Source organism: Heterodontus francisci, chromosome 19, assembly GCF_036365525.1.
Source record: "Heterodontus francisci isolate sHetFra1 chromosome 19, sHetFra1.hap1, whole genome shotgun sequence".
Taxonomy (NCBI): Eukaryota; Metazoa; Chordata; class Chondrichthyes; order Heterodontiformes; family Heterodontidae; genus Heterodontus; species Heterodontus francisci.
Window position 1 is genome coordinate 39,957,322 of NC_090389.1, and position 23,236 is coordinate 39,980,557.

At 38.2% G+C, this 23,236-nt stretch overlaps 1 protein-coding gene across 16 annotated transcripts in view; it reads left to right on the top strand.

The window, feature by feature from the left end:
- The window catches only part of LOC137380025 (forkhead box protein P1-like), a 621,483-nt gene that overhangs the window by 230,540 nt on the left and 367,707 nt on the right, over positions 1-23,236 (top strand). For 14 of the 16 annotated variants that reach the window (XM_068051516.1, XM_068051514.1, XM_068051512.1 and 11 more), the window contains one exon: positions 15,031-15,104. The exons of 1 other annotated variant lie outside the window; for it this stretch is intronic. The gene's annotated coding sequence lies outside the window, so the exon portion shown is untranslated. Of the gene's footprint in view, positions 1-15,030; positions 15,105-18,231; positions 18,251-23,236 lie in introns of those variants that run through there. One more of the 16 variants, XM_068051521.1, reaches the window with a different exon arrangement.

Below are 23,236 nucleotides of genomic sequence, written 5' to 3' on the forward strand. Positions count from 1 at the left end.
AGCCACGCATGACCTCAGGCATCATCAAAATATTTTCCACATGGCTTTGCTGCATATCCAGTAGACTTCTCATAGCAACAAACAGAGGATCATCATGAGTGTGGGGCTGAGCAGGGGCCTGGTCCTCAGAAGTCCTCCGGTTGTCAGGGGTCCCGGCTGGCACATGCTCTCTCGGCTGCTGGGATGTGTCCGTGTCGTGACCACCAGCTTGTGACCCAGATTCTAATCTTAAACCCCCCGCGAACCGTGAGGATATATCTGCTCTGGCGGAGGTGGAAGAAGAGGCAGGCGACGATGGACACTCTGGGTCTTTGGCTTCTTCTTGCTTCCCCTAGGAGAATTCTTGGACCACGTGGCATTCTGCAACTTGAGTGCAGGCACTGCAATGGAGACACACACAGGCACTTTAAGCAGCTGCTTCACATGAGTTCACACAATTTCCTTCAGTTTCCACGTATGGCTGCAGGAGCAGAGATGTCACTTCATCCTTACGCCTTGTGGATCCTGCCTCGCCATCTCCGCTCACCCTGCCTCCCTCCTCTCGTGATTTCAGAGGCTTCCTCCTCAGCTGTGGTCAGCAGCCTTATGTCAGGGACCCCTCCTCCCCTCTTAACACATTCATGCTGGTTGTGGCTTTGTTTCTCCTGCAACAAACAGTGCAGATTTAATGACATAGCAAATGATGCATCACAACCAGTGCATACATGCATCAACATCACTCATTCTGCATTGGCTTTCACACAACACATCCAATCACATAAACAATGCCAATGTTCATCATTTAGGAAATGGCACCAAGGCTGCTCACGCATTTGACTGCATTCCTTGTGTACCCTCTGCCTTAATGACACAGAGCCATGGAAGAAATCAATGGAGCAGCCCCGCCAGGACCACTTACCCTTTCTGATCTGAGCAAGTTACTTGCGGCACTGTACTCATGTTCTAAGAGTTACCCCACAGTTCAAGACCTCCTCCGCTACCTCCATCCAGGCCACCTTGGTGAGGTGGGAGGGTCTTCTGACTCCATCTGCAGGGAAGGGGACCTCCCACCTTTCCCTGACGGCCTGGAGGAGAACCTGCAGGGAGGCATCACTGAACTGTGGGGCAGGACGCTGCCTGCTGGCTGACAGTTGATTCACTTTGGCTGCAGAGAAAATAAATGATATGAAGTTGGTGGTGATTTTCACAAAATAAGGGAGGCAAAAACATTTTGATTTAAGTGAAAGCTTCAACTAAGTTATTCTGAAGATACCTACATGAAAGGAAGGCTGCTGATCCTTGAGGCTGCAAGCATAAAATGTTTTATATCTGTGGCAATCATGGTGTTTGGGTCAGTGATGGCGGTTCCCACCAATGAAGGGCCACCCCTACCGCACGATCCTTGTGTTTCCATGCCCATCGCCGCATGGCTAATTTAAATACAAAATCGCATCGGAAACGGGATTTGTGGCAGAAGTGGAAGTTACGAAAACTTCCAGTCCTGCCGTCAGGAAGGCTGCGGCACTCATAAGATTCCACCTATAGTGTGGGGAAGCTACTGCCCAGTTTCCTCTAAACATTCTTAACGTAGTTACAGAAATTTGTTTTCTCGAACCTGCGAACATTCTCAGTACAGATTCTAGACCATTCTTCCTACAACTATCTTCTGTCACAAAACTCTCCAAACACTAGTTACTGCTAGTGTACACCAATATTAAACTTGGCCTTGTACTCTGTTGTTGGCATCAATAAGCTGAATTTTTGATTATTAAAAGCTTGTTCTTTACATTAAATATAGTTTAAAGACTCTTAAAAGGTTTATTCTTGTATTTAATCTTTTAAAATCTTTCTTATCAATCTGTAAACTAAGATTAAATAATGGAGCTTTTCCATTATGATTGTCAGCTGTAGCGAATGGAAAATTACGTTGTAGAAAGCTTCACCGAGGATACCTAATAGGCTTAGTGGTAAATGCTTTGCGAGATGTGGTACTGAACCACACAGACTGGAAAGGTCCTAGAATGATCTCCAGATTGTGCAGAGTTAACTGAGCCCAGCTAGGGTGGCAAGTGGGGTGTTACAAATGGCCTCTGTAGATGCAGGCTGGGGAGGGGCAAAATCAGCCAGTGTTCCTGCTCCTAGGTATTGTCCCAGTGACCTGTTTGGATGTCATGTTAAGAACTGAATATGACTTGGCTGTGATGTTTCTCTGATATTTAAAGTCTGTAGTCATATATGATGAATGGCCACTTTGTGAGGTGTAAAAGGATTCCTGGCACCCACAAAATCTTACTCTTGCATAGGTTAATGGTTCCATGAAAGGAGGAGGAAATAGAAAAAAGGAAAAGGGCAAGTTGACAGGGAAACAATTTAAGAAATCCATTATATGTTGATATTAATTAAAATACGATGCTTTGGAGTGTGTTAAAAGTTTTTGTTGCGATTAGCTTTAATTAACCAATTTAACTACACTACCACAGTTGATGACATCTTCTCAGCCATTCAGTCTGTTACAGCTAGGTAACACACTTGAGACTGATTGTTAACCTTCCTAGAATTTTTATTTCTTTGTAGATTATTTAAAATTCACTAATGTGTATCTGATGAAGGACTGTGTTGTGTCATTTTGTTGATAGCAAAATGTCCTTGGAAAATGTAAGTTTCTAATGTAATACAACTCATCGTAACCTGGCAGAGGGATAGCCTGCCCAATTTTCGTTCCATTGAAAACCAGGTGGTGAAGGTGAAAATTACCCCCCCCCCCCCACCCACCCTGTATCTCTTAATGGGATGAGTATCCCTGTATTTAAAGACCAGTTATCTATAATATCTTACTTGCAAGGAAGGAATTGTGAAAGTAATTTTCCACGTACACCTTGCACCTCTGGTGAGGGCAGATATTGAAAGATTGTGGATATGATCAGTGGACTTGAAAAATTACCCCTGGACAGTTTAGGGACATAGTCTATTGAAGCATTGCACTGGTCAGAGGAGATAGATATTAAAATGGTTCACATTCATGTCTGTGATAAAAGTTAGGTGGGTGTGATCTGTCCATTGCTGTCATCACTGTAACTCAACAAATTGCATGCTGACAACAGCAGGGTTTTAAAGGAAATTATTTCTCATTTCTCTTGTCAACAAAGTATTCTACCTAAGTGTAAGATGGTTAAAATAAATTCATATTGGGCCAGATTTTGCAGTAGGGCTGAATTGGTATCTGTCATTAGCTAGACTTACCCTCGCACGTTTATGATGTTACATTTTTTGCGTGGCAAACTGCTAAAAATGTGAGCTGGCAACAGCGCAGTGAGGGGAACAGGGCACATGGGACCGAGTAAACAAGGGAAGCAACTGTGTACCTACTTAATCAATCAGATTGAAGGATTGCAAATTTAACTGCAAGGACTGAGAAGGAAGTGCAAATTAGAGAGGATAATTTCAATGTGAAATCAGGTACAGAAACAGAAACAAAGAGGAAATGAAAGATTGGATTCAGAGAGAGAATTAAAAAGAGACAGAAAGGAAAAGTAAAAAGTTATTTTGAAAGGAAACTTTTTTTCATATTAAAGGAAATAGCCAGACATTGCCTCAGAGGCATTATAGTACTGACAACCAGGTGTAATGAATATCATCTATCTAAATATAGCACAAGTGTAAGAGTAGCCAGATGTAATTACAAACTATCTACTTTTTGCAGTGCAGTGGTTGATTTTTAAAAATGCAGTATGCCCACAATATACCAATAATTTTTCTAACCTACAGGTTGGACCTGAGAAAAGCAAACCCATATCAAATGTTCTCACCCCATTCTTATAAAATAATTCAAGGTTAAGCAACATATATTAATTTCATGGAAATTCAGCTTGTATACTTATGCTACAAGCTCATTATTTTATCCCCCTAAGTTCTTGATCAGTGATTACCTACCTAGCAGGAGCCCAGGGAGAAGAGCATACTTCAACTGTATATTCCTGATCTTTTCTGCAGAACCTTGAACATCAAGAAAATTCTTAACTGGTTGGCTTCTTGAGCACCTACCAAATGTCAAAAAAGATTAATTATAGGCCAAATGTGTGGCTCTGCTGCTTTAACCCATTAAACTACTAGCAGCTTATGGATCCAATATATTTAAATTGGATCTATTTGACACGGTATGCAATGGGTTACAGTTTTGTATGTAAACAGAAGGGAGGGATAAAGGGATAAGTATGCATGACAGCTAGTATTAAAATAAGATAGGGTAATGTGATTATTCCTTAATGAAGTTTCTGGAAAATTCTCTTTATTATCATTATGATAATTGTTTGTAACCTAGTATTCAATAGAATGATTCTTGATTATACATGATTGCAACAAAAAAGGAAGGAAAATGCATTCTGTAATTTGTATAGTTAAAATATCTTTATTTAAGTAATGGGCTTTTCAGAACGTTAATTGCCTGCTAATAGGCATATTATTTGCATAAACTGAATGAAACAAAGCTTCGTGTGCTCAGATCTTTTCATTGTTGCCAGACCTCTTCAATTCTTGGCAAAACCACTTGCATATAAACTGATTAGGTAATGGGGCAACATCTGAACAGCAGCATTCTACTTCCGGCTCCTATTATATGAAATTTATTGATTGACATAAGAGCCCTCTAAGGCATCATACACCTGAACAGTATTCATGATTCTCCACACAGGCCTTTATTAGCACTGGTTTAATTGATGGGAGGTAGAGAGATAAAAAAAATTAAGATTCCCTGTACATTAAGCATTGTAATTGCCTATTACTGGTGTATGACTATCCTGCAATTAAAGTATCTTAGGTACATACTGCAATGTAAAAAGGATAGTGTTCAAACTTGTCCTATTTGGTTAGTTTTATGAACGGAGGCAGAAATATTCAAACGGCACTTTGTTCTGGAGATAGAATGAAATGGTTCTATTTTGTTCACATTCTTGAGGCAGTTAGTGATAAAATACTTGTGTTTTTGCAAGTTTTTCTTTGCATTTTCCTATAATCTGCTGCAAGTTATCTTTCAGTAAATCATCCTGCAGTAATGATGTCACAAATGAGCGCAATACTTGTCTGTGACTGAACACATTATTGACCACTGCAGTGCGACACTAGAATGCTTGTGAAAATGGCAAGAAATGCCTGAAGCTCTCACAAAAATCATAAACGTTTTAACTGTAGCACTCTATAGTCTTATATTATAACTTACATGATGTAAGGTAGTAGGACAACCTAAAGTTAGGAACCCATTCTCAGGGTTCACATGACCTCTATATCTTTGCTGTCGTGGTTCATAATATCACCTGATCTCTTTGATTAGGTTATATTCTTGTAATGCACTGTGAGGTATCCATTATTCTTGAGCTTTGCTGTCTTATCAGATTTTGTACTGTTTCACAGTTAAAGGATTGAAACTTGTCAAGGTCTCACCATCTTTCATTGCTGAACTGCTTCAGCATTTGACGGGATTCTACCACTGATACTTAAGCAACAACTGAAGTTTTAAAGCCAACTGTTGGAGTTGATATGTAGACACATTTGAAGAGCTTTTGAATTAGACCTCAGTAAAATATCCATCGATCCATCCATTCAACCAACAACAACCAACCTCACAGCTCCAGGGTCCCGGGTTCGATTCCGGGTACTGCCTGTGTGGAGTTTGCAAGTTCTCCCTGTGTCTGCGTGGGTTTTCTCCGGGTGCTCCGGTTTCCTCCCACAAGCCAAAAGACTTGCAGGTTGGTAGGTAAATTGGCCTTTATAAATTGTCACTAGTATAGGTAGGTGGTAGGGAAATATAGGGTCAGGTGGGGATGTTGGGTAGGAATATGGGATTAGTGTAGGATTAGTATAACTGGGTGGTTGATGGTCGGCACAGACTCGGTGGGCCGAAGGGCCTGTTTCAGTGCTGTATCTCTAATCTAAACAACATTTCATCACTCATGCATAGTGTGTAATTGATGGGATCAGGACTGTATGGGAAAAAAAATCAACTGCTTTTGATCAGAATGTGTTTGCTCACTTTATTTGCATTTAAAAGAAACATTTGTTGTATAACAATTGTGACAAAGTATTGATTTACTGCCATTTATGAATGGAGATATAAAAGTCATGTTGTATTCCTTGGTATGCATGTAACAAACAGAACCCTTCAGCAAATATTTATTTTGGTAACACTTAGAAAAGTGTATTGTTGACTTTTTTTAAAAGTATGTGACCACAATTATTAGCCTTTGCACAGAGGCTGAACAAGAAGGTAAAGACATTTCCACGAGCGTTTCTACTAATCTGATAGTTGGGATTCTGTAACCCACATTTTCTCCTGTGGATTCAATTGTGTTTTTTTTTACTTGAAGAGTCCCAGTAGACTGTCACTTATTTAAACAGTGTTGTCAGATCATAGCCTGGCCTGTACTAGAAACAGTGAACCAGCACACTAGCATTATTATATTTATAGGCTTCCCATATGGAACCACAGTTTGCTCAAACAATTCACTGACATGAAACGTACAGTTTATGTGTGTGTGGTTGCGAGGGAGAGAGATGATATTTGCAATACCTTCACAATCCACCAAGAGTAGCGAATATGGTAGCCTCATTCCAAGGATAAAAAAGTTAATTAAATGTACTATGTGTTTTTTTTTACTGCTCTGCAACCCCTCCTTCCCTGCTCCATTCCCAGCCCCATATATTTATATGTATGAGACTTTGCAGTTGGATCTCAGGACCCCTTAGATGACATATGAATATCCAGGACACTCTCAAAGCTGTTACAGAAGCCCGGGTTGTGGTTAATAGTGTCTTTGTAGACTGGATAAGGGGGTGGGAAGTGTGTGACGGGATAGCTACTATAGACTGAAGCCTCATGGGACCAAACCTGGCTTCTATCTTTGTGCAATTTAAATTATTATGAAGTGGCAGTTGCTAGATGTGGCTGTCATGGCAGGAATTTCAGTCAAAACATTTCTTGCATTTGTTACATAAGTTTTAAGATAAAGGAAATACCAAGCGGTTTTATATACCTGTACCTTCCGTGATAAATAGTTAGGTTTTCTTAATGATCCATGTATATATTCCTTTAAATTTGCCAAAACTTTGTTAACTAGCTTATTTACTGTAAATGTAAAGTGCTCTGAATGCATACATTTATGGTAGATTACATTTGACGTCATTCTGTAGCCTACAGCATAACTAATTTATCAGACGAATTCTCATTTTTTCCGTTCTTAATTTTTTTTCAACAATACTTTAATGGTTCTTCATACACAAGTGGCTTGTGGCATTTGGGTTTTGAGTGGGAGGGGGCTGTTTTGTTTGGTGAGTAGTGATAAAACTGGTTGTCTGTGTGACATTTGCTGCAGCTGCCCGCCATTGAAAGCAGACTCTTTAACACTCAAAAGATTACATATGGCAGAATCAAATCTGCTAAAATGACCCCATCTGTAGTCTGAGTCCCTGCACTGAGGACTGTTTGACTATTTGAGATGGCTCTAGGATTTCATCATCTGTTGGACAGCAATGAAGTGCATGAAATAAGTCAGCAACTCTGAATCCATCTGTTGTTATTATTTTCCACTGATAATTGGCTTCAACAATGGAATGCCTGTATCCCTTGCCTTTGAAATAATACACTCTGTTTATTTTTGAGAGGTCCCACTCTCTCCCTGCTTCCAGCAAGTAGAGCTTGCGTGGAAATGACATCTTTGACTCCTTACATCAGTATGTGTCAGTCAGTATCCAAAGCTGTGCAGCCGATTTTCTTCAGGGCTGTGCTTCTGTTTTGTTTGTTTCAATCTAGGCATTTCAGACTGGCTGATCCAGACTGCCTGGATACACTGGCTGGAATGTAGCATTTGCATGTCTCTGGTCATTGAGCTGCGCTTAGAAAACATTTTTTTATGTGTTGATAAAATTTAAAGGATACATAAAAATGAAACAAGGGCATTGGGAGTGGAATCAAAGACTAGAATATCAGACAGAGAGAAAAAAGACAGTAAATTACTGCCCAGGCAAAGCTTAATTTACACGAAGGATAATCACCAACATTTCAGTGACTTTTCACCTCAAAGCAGGACAGGTAGATGGTTCAGCTAGCAGCTGACTTGAGCCAGTTGCTCATTTGCTGACTGTTTGTGTTTATGCAAAGGGGCCTCTTCCTGAATATTTAATCTAGAGCAAGGCAGTGGCTTTTGTTGTGTTTAGATCACATACCTTCAGTCCTTCATTATACTGCAGTCTGTTGGAGTTGATGTTGAATATTGAAGGAGTTAGTTTTTAAAAACTCAGTAGCCTTACAGTCCCTGGAGATTACAGAACAATCCAAAGCTTTTTAGCTTCATAGTTAATGGGTAAGTGCTGTTGCAGTTATATTTTCAGTACTTTTTTGTTGTTTGGTTAAAAGTGTGAAAAGATATTCATAAGCTTTAAACTACTAACAGATTGCAGTTTCTGAAGCATACTTGAGTAGTTCTCTGTAGTTTATGGTCTCAGGGATGGAGAGTACAGTATGTACTTATGTGCAGGTGGCTTCTAGGAATGCTTCAAAGCATATACCCAAGGTATTAAGTGCTGTATTTGTAGTCATTAAAACATATATGGGTAAACCAAACTGATTCATTATTTTTCCATTGCTTAGTCCCGCTTCTGTATTATTGTTCATGATAAAGCCCTCTTTGTGCACTTTGTTTGAAAAGGACAATTCACAGTAGTCTTAGGCAGTTAGAGCCACCAGTTAATATTGTTTTCTGACTATGCTTCTTCAGCAAAATGACTACTGTAACATGAAGGTTTTCTTAACGTGGAAATGGAATCTGCTCTTCATTGATATTAATAGCACACTAGAGATGTTAGCCTGCGATGCAGTGAGTAGCAGGAGTACAGTTTGGAAACCTGATATTACAGAAGAGAACTGACAGAGCTGCTGCCCTGTTGTTGGGGAGACAGTCATCCATAAAAATAGTCTTTGCATAATGGCATTGTAGGTTATCAGTTTTGCATAGGGCATTTTGTCCTGTCTAGATCAGTTCTTCTTTTCTGGGAGCAAACTCGGCTGCTGTTTCACTCACTTTGTATTTGCAATGGGAAAGCATATTTTTCCATTGCCTAATTCAGAAAATGCCCTATAATATGAAATGAACAAATTAGTTTCTGACTATTGATTCATGAATGGTATTGTATTCTGTCATTTGACAGAGATTATTCTTATCATATAGCTGATAACAAATGTACTTAATGGCTTTGTGATAATTATTTGCATCGCTTTCATCTTTCACACTCGGGGGGGGGGTTGGGGGTTTGTTGTTAACCATCGCATTGCACAATGTACCACAGAGAAACTAGACCACTTTAAATTCCTTGCAGATGTAAATGTTTAAATGCCCAACAGCAAAGGTCAACAAAAAGACACACCCAGCAGCTATACTCCAATGGAATTGAGAAATAGACCAGTTTTTCAACCTTGTGTTCAAAACCACCCTGTATTGTTCTGCTAGTGTTTCTCCTAAGTGTATTTATAGCTGTAAAACTCATCAATTTTGTAAATCAGCTCATCTGAACAAATTTAATGCAGTATGAAAACAGGGGAATGCTCTGCAAATACCAAGGTTAATTAATAATCCCCAGGCACATATCTTCATAAATGATACAACTGGTGCTAGACTATTCGAGAAGAAAAAAGCTTTGCATTTTTAACGTTGTAATCATTGGAATTGGATAATTAAAATAGTTCCAGAGTTCAATACTCTCTCGTATTTGCGTAATGTAAACTCAGTTGCTGATTTGTGACTCAAGTAATAGTCAGATCATTAATATGGGTTCATGCATGTACTACGATTTCCTTGGATTTTGTGTATGAATTTTAATGGATTTTTTTCTGTTGGTGCTTTTCAAATGTCATATATAATTTTGATGTTCTTATAAGTATACTGTACATTTGAAGATATAGTTAAATACATTTTTTGCTCTTTTTATGGGTCATATGTGCATTAACCCATAACGTGCTATTTAAAAGAAAGAACATTTGCTCAGCTTAACCTTCAGGAGTTCCTGTTTGTTCATCAGGGTGAAGCATCCGTAGCTATGTTTCCAACACTACGTGGGCCTTGCAGCCAGCATCATGTTCTAGTTTCTAATGAGAGTAGAGCCAGAATGGATTTGAGGCCTGTTTTTGCGGTTTAAATTTCCACTGAGTGGGAATTTGCGACTGATGGTTGCAAATAAAGTCCCGGTTTAAAATACTGGAGAAAAATAGCATGTCCACAGTTGAAGAAAACCAACCCCTCCCCCTACACATACATGAATCTAAGCTGCATATTTGTGGCTACTGTGTCATGATTTTGTTTGCTGTCTGAAATTATAGGCCCAACAGATGTTCAGAGATTGACTCAAATATCCCACATGGTACTACACTTAGCAAAGTGACTACATTGTGTGCTATGCAGAATTTGAGGTTATTATGTGAAGTCTTTAGTATGTCGCTGAATTTTTAAAACATTTGGTTACCAATGGCAGAATTTAAAAGTCATTGGTGGAGTAACTATGTGGTTATTTCGATTCCTGAGTTGGGCTCAATTTAATTGCTTGCCTGCTGCTGTGTACGCTTGCATTGTCTTTATACTGTAGACATAATGCAGTGGACTTCAAGAATGGGTTTCTATAAAACAAGTCTCACTCTGGTTGAGAAACACAAAATGAAACAGCTGGTTGCCTTACATGTTGTTTAAGTTATTTAGTGATAACTGAAAATAGTTCTATTTTTGCATACACTACAACATTATTGATGGATTTTCAAACCGTTTGTTTATACTCAGGAAATATAAATCAGCCAGCTAGTACATTTGCTCTTGCTCATACCTCCAATCTGAAATCTTAAACAGCATGACATTTTTCTTCTACAAAATTTACTTGCAGTAGAAGGAGTAGGATGCAAACTGAGTCTGAACTCAGAAGGACCTGAAATGAGAAAACTCAATTAGTTCACACATATCCGAGTTTTACCTAATTTGGAGAACTTTAAACTTAATTGGACCCTCAATAATGTAAGAATCCAAAATTTACATTTGTGCAACAGTTGTGCAGTGAGTTGGGTGGGGGGGGGGAGAAACATAAAGGGAAAGTATAAATATTTTTTGACTGACTCAGGTCTCATCCTTCCCCAGTTGTTGCATCTATTGTATTTCTGTTGCTGGCAGTATAGTTGGATGAAGGGAAGGGAAGACTGCAAAAGTGAGTCTTTCCTGGGATTCGCTGGAACAATTACACCATTTCTGTCCCACTAACTCAATGACTAAGACAACTGTATACTGTTTTGATCTCTATGGTGTATCAGCACAGAATTGTGTAAAATTTTGGATGTATGTGTAAGAATCTAAAATTTACATTTGCTCATCAGATGTGCAATGAGTTGGGAGGGGGAAACACAAGGGGGAGGCCTGGGATTTAGAACAGGGGAAAGAGTGGTGAACCATTTACCTCTTGCTTTTCTTTGCTCCCCTCTCTAACAGTAAACTATCCACCTTTTTAAACACTCACAGGAGAGTCTTGAGTTTGAACTGCCAATCACTGAAGTTCAATAAATACAAGTTAGCACAGAAATGGCTTGAAAGTTTAGTTTGCCTTTTCTTTCATAATCTGACCTATCCATTACACTAAACAAAATATTCCCTGGATCATTTGAGCACTCATACATTGATGGTCTTGGACTCAGGGGGAAGGCTGAATGCAGATGTAACAAAAGGGGGAGTTCAATTTAGTAGCAGGGCAGGCACATACTGAAACAGCCAGTTTAAATTGTGTGTGCTTCTTGTAGCTACCTCATTAGTCATGTGACTTCCTGAAGCATGGGAAATTTCAATCAGTCAGTGATCAGTAGCTCAATCCCCCACTTGTGCAGCTTCAAAGAAACCAAGTGGTTTGCCACTAGAACGAGGGGCCCACTCCAAACCAAAGGCAACCATCTGAGATTGGGATAAAAGCAGAAAATGCTGGAAATTCTTAGGTTTACCTGTTACATTCCTAACTTTTTCCAGTTCTGATGAAGGGCCATTGACCTTAATGTTAACTCTGTTTCTGTCTCCATAGATGCATTTTCTGTTTTTATTTCATATTTCCAGCATCTGCAATATTATGCTTTCTTCTCAGATTAGGGATGCACTGTACCCTCAGTATTAGGATTGGTTTTCCAGAAATTGGTACCTATATTTCATGGGATTAATCATACTGTTACTTTTACTGGGGCTTGATGATAAAGATAAAGACAAAGATCATGGTAGATCAGAGTATTCTATCATGGGCTTGGATAACTATACTATTACTTTGACTTAGTGACAAGTATGGAGTACCTCCTTGTCTTGGTAATCATAAAATTACTATAGTGGCTATTGACTCCTGACACGTATGTTTTATGCATATGGCAATTCTGGTTGTAGTGAAGATCCATTTTCTCAAAGATCCGTGCATCTGTAATTACAACTGCCTCCTCCATGGATTCATTCAGCCTCATGGTCTCTACTGCAAAAGTGAAAATGGGGAAGTGGTGCATTGTGCCACTCCTCCAGGATCTAGTCTACACCAAGCCAATATGTAAAAGCACCTCAGGATTTGATGACTTGGGTATCCACATGAGTCTTTCTTAGAGCTAATACCATTTACAAAAGTCACAAGTTTGAACCAAAAATGATTCCAGACACTAAAAAGTTTCCTTTTATGCCACAAGTCGCCTTTTGCTTTCCAGGCTATTTCAGTAACAGTTTTTCCCTGTTAACCTGCTGTAGATGAAAATGTTTATGCCAAAATCTCAGTGACAGTATTTAAATAGCTAGTGACAGAATTTTAAGATCTAAGAATAAAAAGGCAATACTTCTCCAAAACTGTTTGGTTAAGCTTGAAAAGGTGGTAGTGTCTAGCATTGGATGTATAGCTTCAGCCTGCACATGCTTTGGTTCAAACATTCTACACAGGAACTACAAGTCCATTTCCATCGTCCCACAGTGTACTCTCCTGTTCTACTTCAGGATACTTTACAGTGTAAATTCTTGGTGTTAAGCCTGCATTGGTGTCACAGAGGAACCAGCATTGCTGACTTGTTGCTTTGACACTGCAGCTTTGTTTCACACATGCAATGCATAGAATGGAGACCATCATAAATTTAAATATCAATTTTTAAAAAACAGCAATGACATTGAAAATTAGGAAGGACAGGGGTCTAGATCAAAAATCTTTCCAAATAGTAATATATTTAATATTCTGTGGTCTTTAATGTAAGTTCATGGGAAAGCCATCCCACCAGCAAATTCAAAACGAATATAAGGGTATCTCTTTGAGGATGTGGTGGGTGCTCTGAGAACATTTTGATGATCAGTCTACTGTCAGGATCTATTGGCATATATCTGAATCTTGTACAACACCCAAGTTTCAGCTGGTTTATGTTATATATTGGAGGTTAGAGTGAGCAATTACAGAGATTATCTGGCCTCCGTGTGCAAATATCATTGTAACAAACTGACCTGGGAGAAAGGTGATCTCTTAAAGGGGCAGACATAATTTTCTCAATAATGAACTCAGACTTTCAATGAGTGTAATAGTGATGTTATGGATTGAAGCAGCATCACTAAATAACATGTCAAGAATCAAGAAGGAAGATGAGTAAATGCTCACAGCCTGTGGATAGTTTTTTCTGAGAAGCTATGTATGACACAGTGGAAATAATATTCAGCTTGATTTTAACTGTGCAAGTGAGCTCTTAAGTGGGTTAAAATTGGGCCCAACGTCTCAACTGGAATGAGATCAGAATTTAGCCCAGATCGTATCATCTGTTCAGAAAAAAAAACAAAATAGCTACAGTGTGTACTGTTTAAGGAAATTTCCTCACATTTAACTGTGCAGGTGTACACATATCTATGAGAGGCAAATTTTAATACTTTTATTCAAAACAGTCAGTTGTGGCTTTTAATCATCTAAACTATATTTTAATATAGTCTGCTTGTATACAAAGTTAGATCAATTCCATGCAAAGTAAATTGAAATGCAGAATACTACACTACCATGTCTTGACTAGCCAGTCTCCTACTGAAACTAAAGGAGAAACAAAGTAAAGATATCATAGGGATTGGATACAACTCACCCTTGGCTTAATGTGTCTGCATATATGGGTTACACTAAATCAAAGTGCTAAAAGGTATTTCATATATTCTATTTCAGATTTGCAACCATTTTCCATTCTTAATTTTTGGGTCCAAGGCCAATAATCTGTATGAGATATCTAATAAACTTGAGACTGTATTGAGAATTATAGGCCTGAAAAGACAAGAATTCTGTCAGATTTTGTTTTATTTCACCTTGGATGCCTTTTCATGTCTCTTGAGATCTTAAAGTAGAAACAGTTGCTGTTACTAAACTTTGAAGTCAAAGAGAAAAGCAGTATGCAGTGAAAGCATTGCTTTTCAGGGCAGCTCGCTCAAGCATTGATGTTTCGTGTTTGAGGATTACACAGGGAGAAGAAGCTGTGGGCTTGTACACAGGCACACTAGACAAACCAGATTTTTTTTCCTTCTTTCATTTTGTATTTTCATTTAATTTAATAAATATGGAAGCATGTAGCGTGAACCAGGACAGATGGCATCTGGTTCCACCCATTTTATTTTGCTACTGCGTTGCAGGATTTTACTCATGTAATCTGTATGCATGGGTTTTACTTATAGTACAAGAAGAAAGGACTAAGTTCAGTGATACATGAAGTGATTTGCACTGTAAAGAAGTCCAGAGGCATCTGGAGTTAGAAAGCATAATCACATGAAAAATTGTTTCATCTGCTGTGTTTCACACACACACAGCAGCTTGGGCTTGTTATGTGAATACCTGGCACTAGCTGGTACTGATAAGCAGTCGTCCTGTGACTTCATTGTTTCTATTAACTTTACTGCAAGTCATTTGCCATTAAGTATAATTGGAAGCATTTTGCTTTATTTATATTTGTTGGGTGGTGCCAGTGAAAATGCTGAGACAGGGTAACTATCATCAAATGTCCAATCAGATTCTATCATTTTTTGTCTCCAGGGTAAGAAGAGTGATTACAAAAGGTGGTTGTAACAGAAGATTGCTTTAAATAAGCAACTACTACTCAAAAGAAGGTAAATAAGAGGTTTGCTCTTTATAGGAGATTCCTTTTGTGGAATTTACAATGCTTGTGTAATGAGTAACTTAGGTACACTCGGTTCAGTAATGCAAAGTGTTGGAGAATTTTTGAAAGTACTAATAGTATATATATGTAAAACATCCATAATTATTCACGAAAAAATGTTTTAAAATAATTGGAAAACCTGTAGAGTTTGTTTTTATTTTAAATGTTATACCCTGTAGCTGTGCTCAGACATCTACTTGGAATTCAGCTGTCTGTTTCATAATCACCTTTTGTCAGAAATTAATAGTCAGTTAAGTGCCATAGCAACGGTGATGTAACCATCAAGCAGTGACTGCAGAAGCTTGTGATGTAGGCACCCATTAGTGCTGTTGTCCATCCGACCTTGCCAGACTAGAACATTAGAAATAAATTGACTTGATCTATTAATTTAAAAAAATCTAAGATGCAAGGAAAGAACAAAACCAAATACTAGGAAAAACACAAATATAATATCTTTTAATTTGGCAGAATGAATTGTGCTACCTGTTCTGTTTCATGCATTTATAATACTTTGATTCTTAAGAACCTTATTTAATCCCTTTGCCTGGCACAGAACATAATAAACAACTTGCTAGTGCTAAAGTGCCACATGGGGGTGGCTGCTAACAAGAGAGTTTAATGTTTCTGCCACTAGCAGTTTTGTCGCTGTATTTTTCATGAGCTGTAACTACCGGTAATGTACTTCGGTAGCTCCAGAGCAGTAGTTAAACATAGTGACAAGCCAAACAGCCCCAAGGCCCTTGTGTTAGGAATAAGGGAACACATAGAATGTCACGTTGATTCAGAATGATTGTAGAAAATAGAAACAACTTTAGAATTTCTTGTGATCTGTCAAAATAATGGTGGCTTTTGCTTTTGCAGTACCACAGGCAGGACTAGCCCTTTCCCCTTTAACTACAATTCCTTCCGATTTTTATTGTCATCGGCTCAAGATCCTGTAAAGGTTAGGGAAGATGGTAGGGAGAGTGTGGGGAAGTGTTGCTTTTCAAGATGGAAAGAGTGGAGGCCCTGCATTGGCTTAATATTGTTGCAATGAACTTTGCGTGTGTGTTACCTTTTCCTTGCGGGAAAGGAATTGAGAGTATTAAAGAGATATGGGCTTTACTTTGCTACTTTTCCAATTTATTACTGAACAGCCACATACGAGGTCCTTTAGGTTTAAAATAGCTAGGTTTTCAAGGGTATAGTGAAGGATACTATTGGCTCCCGTTTAAGCAATGCCTCGATTTTTACAAATTCTCATCCTTGTTTTCAACTTTCTCCATGGCCTTGCCCCTCCCTATTTCTGTGATCTCCACCCCTACAGCCCTCCGATTTATCTGCACTTCTCCAATTCAGGCTTCATGAACATCCCAGATTTAATCATTCCAACATTGGCGGCTGTGCCTTCAGCTGAGATTTGAAATTCCTTCCCAAAACCTCTCCACATCTTTACCTCTCTTTCCTTCTTTAAAGCCATCTTAAAACCTACCTTTTAGAGCCAGCCTTTGTCCTCTGTCCTACTATCTTCTTATGCAATTCGGTGTCAAATTTTGCTTTGTAACACTCTGTGATGCACCTCTGGATGTTTTATTACGTGAAGCTACTATATAAATACAAGTTATTGTTGATATATTTTTAGAAAGAAAGTTGGCTGAATTTTACTTTTTGAATTTCAGTTAAATTATCACCAGTTGAGTGCTAAGATGGAAAAACTAGTGACTTTATACTTAAAGGCACTACAGCTTCTTATTATCGCAATGCAAGCTGTGTTACATTTAATGAAATATAAAAATCAAACTGATGTGTGTGATGCTCATCTAAAGAGACTGGAAATTGGAATGGTGTTGCATTGTTTATTAGCTTACAAAAATTGCCTTTTATGAGAATCTAAATGGGGCAACAAAGGCCCAGCATGATGTGATTCACTGTCCATATTTAAAGTCTTCATTTTGAAATGCAGTAGCTAGCTGTCTCTCTCTTCTGATTTTGTGGCTTGTTTAATCATTTCTGCTTGTAATTGCACAGCCAACTAAAAAGGCTGTAGCATCCCGCACTGCATGTGTAAGAAAACATCTGCTCGATCCGAATGAAAAAATGCCCTTTCCAAACCTGCTCTTGTCTACAAAGAAAGGAGTGATAGAGTCAAGGTATTACTGGTTGAGTGTTAAGGTAGAGAGAGTTGGCCATCATGCCTTTGAACTTGTGAACTGATACTTGTTACCTTGATTTATTGATTCTGATATGTCTGTGTGGTGCATTAAGCTTTATTCCAGCACAGCAGTTGGGGTGTGCATCTTTAACTTAAAATGACTTCCAGAGTAGTTTATATACAGCATCTTCTCTTCAAAGCCGTAGCCTTGATTTGTGTGTATGTGTGGAGGGGTGGGGGTGGGTGGGTCGAGAGGATGAATGAATTCAGATTTTTCTTGAACACTGTTATATTGAATAATAGAACTACTGCATGCTTTATTTTAATTGTCTACACATTATTTTCTCTTACAACAGTAAAGCATTATTACATTCCGTACTTGTTTATTTTGTATAAAGGTCTGAAGCTTGTCCTAAGTTGACAAAAATTTTCTTACATAAATAGAGCGTGTTCAAAAAAGCTACACAGTGGGAAAGAGGACTGACAAACACCATTAGCTGGAAAGAAAATTCCATTTCATTGCAACTATGTTATTGTTTACTTTACCATACACATCCTAATATGGTTACCTCCTTGTAAAGGCAGCATGGCCAGGGTCTGGGGGCCCCCACAGGGAACATTTTCTAGCAGCTTGTGTTCAGAGCCAGCAGTGAAGACAATAAGAAACAAACTGTACAATACCACAAAAGGCTTCCCGGAAAAAGGTGTCACATAAATCCTCAGCAACTCTCTTCCTCTGACACTGGGCACTGTATGTGTAAACCTGCTATTCTGTGCTGCCCAAGCATTACAGTTCCCTCTAGCTGCTGTAGTTTATATGTCTGGCCATGTGAATCACTTGTGTCTCTGTTGCTCTGTAGAGAGCTTTCAGCGAGTGCCTGCTTCCTTGAGATGGAGCTCTGCTTACACCTCAGTTGAGTTATCAGGAGTAGTGTTTGAAGGCTCCCTTTATTAGGAACATTAAGGTAAGTATGCTGATTTAGGCCTGAACCTTTGTCACCCCTCATGCTACTCACCAAAGACATATCCCAGTGATTAAATACTGATTTTGTGTATCATTGTCCTCAGTCGCCAAAACAATTACAGAGCTGTGCGTTTTGTTTTAATTACTAGTTGTGGAAAAAATGCCATCAGTTCTGAACGTGATCGGGCTGAGGTGCACTCACTCTAGTGTAAATAGTGCTGTAAATACTTGCTTGTGTTGGCAATGATTGTCAGCTAGTGCTGAGTTTTTTCATGCCCATCTTTTCTTATCTGCTTGCAACTCATCTGAGATCTCGCATCCGTTCCAAAATCCTCATGTTACTGAGGCTCGCAAGTTATCTGTAACGCTAGAACAAAGGTAGGTTGTTCCACAATGGGACACTGTGGGAGGGACAAGTTGTTTTTGGAGGGTTGTCTTTCTAGTGCTTGACTGTTCGACCTACAGTAAGAGAAGGGTTAGAAAGAGAAAGTAGCTGCTAGGACCTGAATCAGTGGAAAGAAGTGAATTAGATAACTGTATTTAAAGGGAGGAAAGTACTGCATGTGTGTCACTCCTTTTTCCTCTTTGCATTGTTCTTAATATTTTACAAAATTATTACACAGTACAAAATGAAGTACAAACTTTTTAATTGAGTATAAAATAGTCACACGTGTAAGACATATGGTAATCTATAAAACAGAAGGACATAGAAGGTCTTGATTTCACGGTCCAGTTTTGCTAAGTTATGCTGGACTTGGCTTTTGATAGTAAACTTGTCAATATAAATTTGAACAGATGTTCTATAAAGAAGTGGTGCTTCATGTTGATTGTTTATGTACAGGAATGTGATAAAGTGTGTTCCGTTGTGGTCATGATTTTCAGCTGTACAGCTTGCAGCTCCTGATAATCTGCAGTACAGAGTGCCATGTTTCTTCTTTAATTACACTGTTTGATTACTGCAAGAAATTGACATTCAGATTAGAGCAGCTCTTGGCGCTAAAATTATTGGTGCTTTAGTAAACTGTTCTCTGGAAAGATGTAACTGGTTGACAAGATACCTTCAGTTTATAAAAGTTACTGTAGTTAAAATGAGTGTGTTTTCTACTGTTGTAATTATGCACCAATTATAGTAAAATATTTAAATGGACACCAGTAATGATATGACTGGCTCAGGTATAAAAACTTGTTTTTTTCTTGTACTATAATGCTATTTCCGGTTTCTGTGTTTATCTTTGTTGTTGATTTCATGTGATTATGAAAGTGCTCTTTTAATGACTCCAGCCGGACATTTCATTGCGTGAAAACTGGTTTCTAATACTGATTTTGAAGACTTGGATAGAAGGATTCTGTATTCATTTCTGCAACACAAAGGTTTTATTTCTATCAGTTGATTGCATTTTGTAGTCACCAAAAACAGCAAGCAAGCAAAAACTGCAAGTGTTCTTACATTTAAAAAAAGCATATATAAGGTGCTTGTGCAACATACTATTAAAACAGAAATTTATTTTGCTACTTATTACCCATGAAGGCACATTTGGACTTGGTAGTCTCTAATTAGAAGTGAGATATTAACATTTCATAGGGATTTATGTTAGAATGTGGAATGGCGGGCGGCTGCTTCCTCATTATGAATACTCTCTGCATGTAATGAGGTCCATCATTAGTTGATGGAGTGGATTTGCCCCAGCTCTACCTTGAAAGGCAGATAATTTACACAGTTCTCCAGAGCTTATGGTTTAATGGGTTCTTTAGTGAATAAAATGAAAAGCTACATCTTTAAATTTTGTATCATCAGCCTTTTGGTAATTTACTGTTTCAATTTTGATTCTCGTAGCTTCTTCAGCATTAGAATTTTAAAAACTGATTCTTAAGCATATATTTGTTTAGGGTGTTTTCATTGGAGTGTACATGACAATTACAGCTGTTCATTAACAAAATTGGGTATTTGTTTTAAACTTTAACCAATCACTTTGATATGCTAATTATGGTGTAATTTAATTTGAGCCCTGTAATGATGATGCCGTTATTATGGACATAAATGATGCAGTTAAGCTGTGTAATCTCATTTGCATACTGTACATGCCAGTAAATTAAAGCCTTCCTAGACAGCTTCAGCTTTAATTTTCCACTTCTTTTCACACAGTGCCTTTTGAGTTGCTTTCTGATGAGTCCACTTTCTAGTAGTGGCGATGGTTGTTTGATGTGGAGAGTAGGCATACCGCACTAAAGCTACATACAATATGTAACAGATAAAGGAACTCATTATATACTAAGTGTTTATTTTGAGGATTTTTTAATAGGTGGAGGTGTCTTGTATTTAAAACACTGCAGCCTCTGGCACACAAAGGGGTTAAGTACTTTTAGCCAAATCATTTTCATATTCTTTTCCATTCCTTTTTTTTGTCAAGTGTAAGTATGTGCCAGGAAAACAACGTATATTATGAACTTGTTTTGTGTCCATGTCCTTTAGTGGGGGACTTTTATTTGTTGTACCATAAAGAATATGATTTTTCTGCCAACCAATTTTCTCTGTTAGTCACTAATTGGCTACATAAATCTTGATGTTGAGAATGAGGAATGTTTCTGTGTCATAGAGTGTAATCTTCACCCTTATTTACCAATTCATTAAGATTCATTGATGCAGGATCGGTGAGAGGAAATGACAACATAAATCAGACCTCCAACATAATGACCCTAATCAGTTGGGAATAGCTAGAAATGTCATGATGAACTATGTCCTTGTATTACTGCCACTGTACATTGTCATTGGTTTGCTTTATGAGTTGGACGCATCCTCCTGACACCAGCTGTATTTAACAAAAAAGAGTTGTTAAAAACTGATTTCATTAAAGGTGGGAGCTCCAGACCGGGTACTTCTGTATTTAGCCTTGTGCCCTACACCTTCATTTTATCTGCTTAACAGATTGCAATTTAATATATGTTTAAATAGGTGTAAACAGAAATCCCAACCAGTAACAGTGTTGATTCAGGGATTGCCATCTAAATAGGACAGTAAGAGATCAGCAGGGTCCCTGCAATAGAACACTGAGGTATTAGCCACGTTCCTTTGTAAGAGAACAATCAGCAAGTGAACATCCCAAACCTAGGAACAATGGATTTCAGGTATAGATGTGTGTTCGTTATGAATTGTATTGTGCATTCAAATGTTGAAGTAATTATATTATACAGATTTTCTGCAACTATGTAATTGTAGTGATAGACGAGAAGATGCTTGTTGTTTGCATAACTGTAATATGTGTTTTGGGGTAAAATAAACTGACAATGTATTGAAAGTGTTAACATATTTTCAGTGTTCATCAAAAAAACTTTTAAAAGAAATTGAGACATTTTTTCTGAAATATGAGATAACTCTGCAAGATTTGATATGAATCTAACAATGATACTGTTCCAGCAGAACAAGATAAGTTTTCCTAATCTTGACAGGTTTGGATGTAATCCTGCTTTTCATTTGACAGGCTAGACTCCAAGATTTATAACATATTAATCAACTAGCTGGAAAAATACACAAACATTTTGCCATAGAAAGATCCCATGGTGCATGTGCCAATAGATGTGTAGACTGTTCCATGATGAAAGCAAGTTTTTACCATTTGTTATGGAACTGTAGAAAAAGAGAATGAATCTAAACTAATGCATGTTTGTATATATCTTCACATAACTATGTTTCCTGTGAGCCATATGGTGAGTTTGGATTCTGATATGTTAATCACAAATAAAATACAGTTGGTTTGGTTAGTTAGTTCTCAAAGGTAGAAATAGAATATATTTAATGTACTGAATCCTCTGGTTGTGAAGAAATAACCTTTTACTAAGTATCTTTTGTTGTCAGCATGCACACAAGAATATTTCTATAATTTATCATCAATAAGTTCCCACTTTATTCTGCATTTACACATCCAGGCTTGCGCACTGCCAGTTTGCAATTTTCCTCTCATTCATTTTAATTGACAGGAGAATCACAGGCTGACGAGGTGTAAAACCCTAGCACTAATGTGTGCCAGATCGCCCCCTCCCCCTCCAGTTCTCTGCTTCCCTCCCTGAAAATGCCAATTCATACAAGGACACCTGTTGTCCTTTGTTATCTCATCCAAGTGGCAGTTCTTAGGGAATGAAAGTGTGTGTTGGCTATTAATTGTGGGGAGCATCACAGCCTAAGTGAAATTTGTCCTTTACTAAAGCCCACACATTTTCACTTTCCAGCTGACTAGATCATTGGATAGTGAACTCCAACAGGATTTGTGGCTCGTTTTCCCCTTCCTGATCCTGAACAGTGCTGAGGTTAATTGTACTCACCCTCTAACTGAGATCACCCAACTCAGCATATGCGTGGAATCAAACCTGGGCCTTCTGATTTGTATGGCTTAACGATATGCTATAAGCTACCTTTACTAATTGAATCATCGAGGAGCTTTTTTATATTTCACACTGCTCATTTACCCGTGGTAAATAATTTTTAAAAATCACATATTTATATTACTTTTGGTGGAATAAACTGTTTGATCCATAGTGAGGCTTGGTTCTCCAGCTCCCATTTTTTCCCCTTTTTAAAAAATCTGGCAGTTTCTCTATTTATTGAGTCATTCTGCCTATGGTTGGTTTATACCCTCAAGCCATTGTTGTACCTTGCGCCCAAACCGAGTCATCTGTCTTGAGATTATCAGACCATAAAGACATGCACAAGTGCAATCACTGTTGTTAGTTTGATTCCATAATGGTGATGGTTGCGGGTGTCACTGTTTTATTCTTTACTTTAAATATGTTCAGAATGTAATGTTGCCAAAATGAATAGCTGTTTGCATTATCTACACTTTAGTAATTTTGAAGCGAACTCTTTATCGAATACACAGGTTATTCAACACTGATGAGGTGCAGCCATGGCTTAGTTGGTAGCACTCTCGGCTCTGAGTCAGAAAGTTGTGGGTTCAAGGTCCCATTCCAGGACTTGAGCACACAAATCAAGGTGATG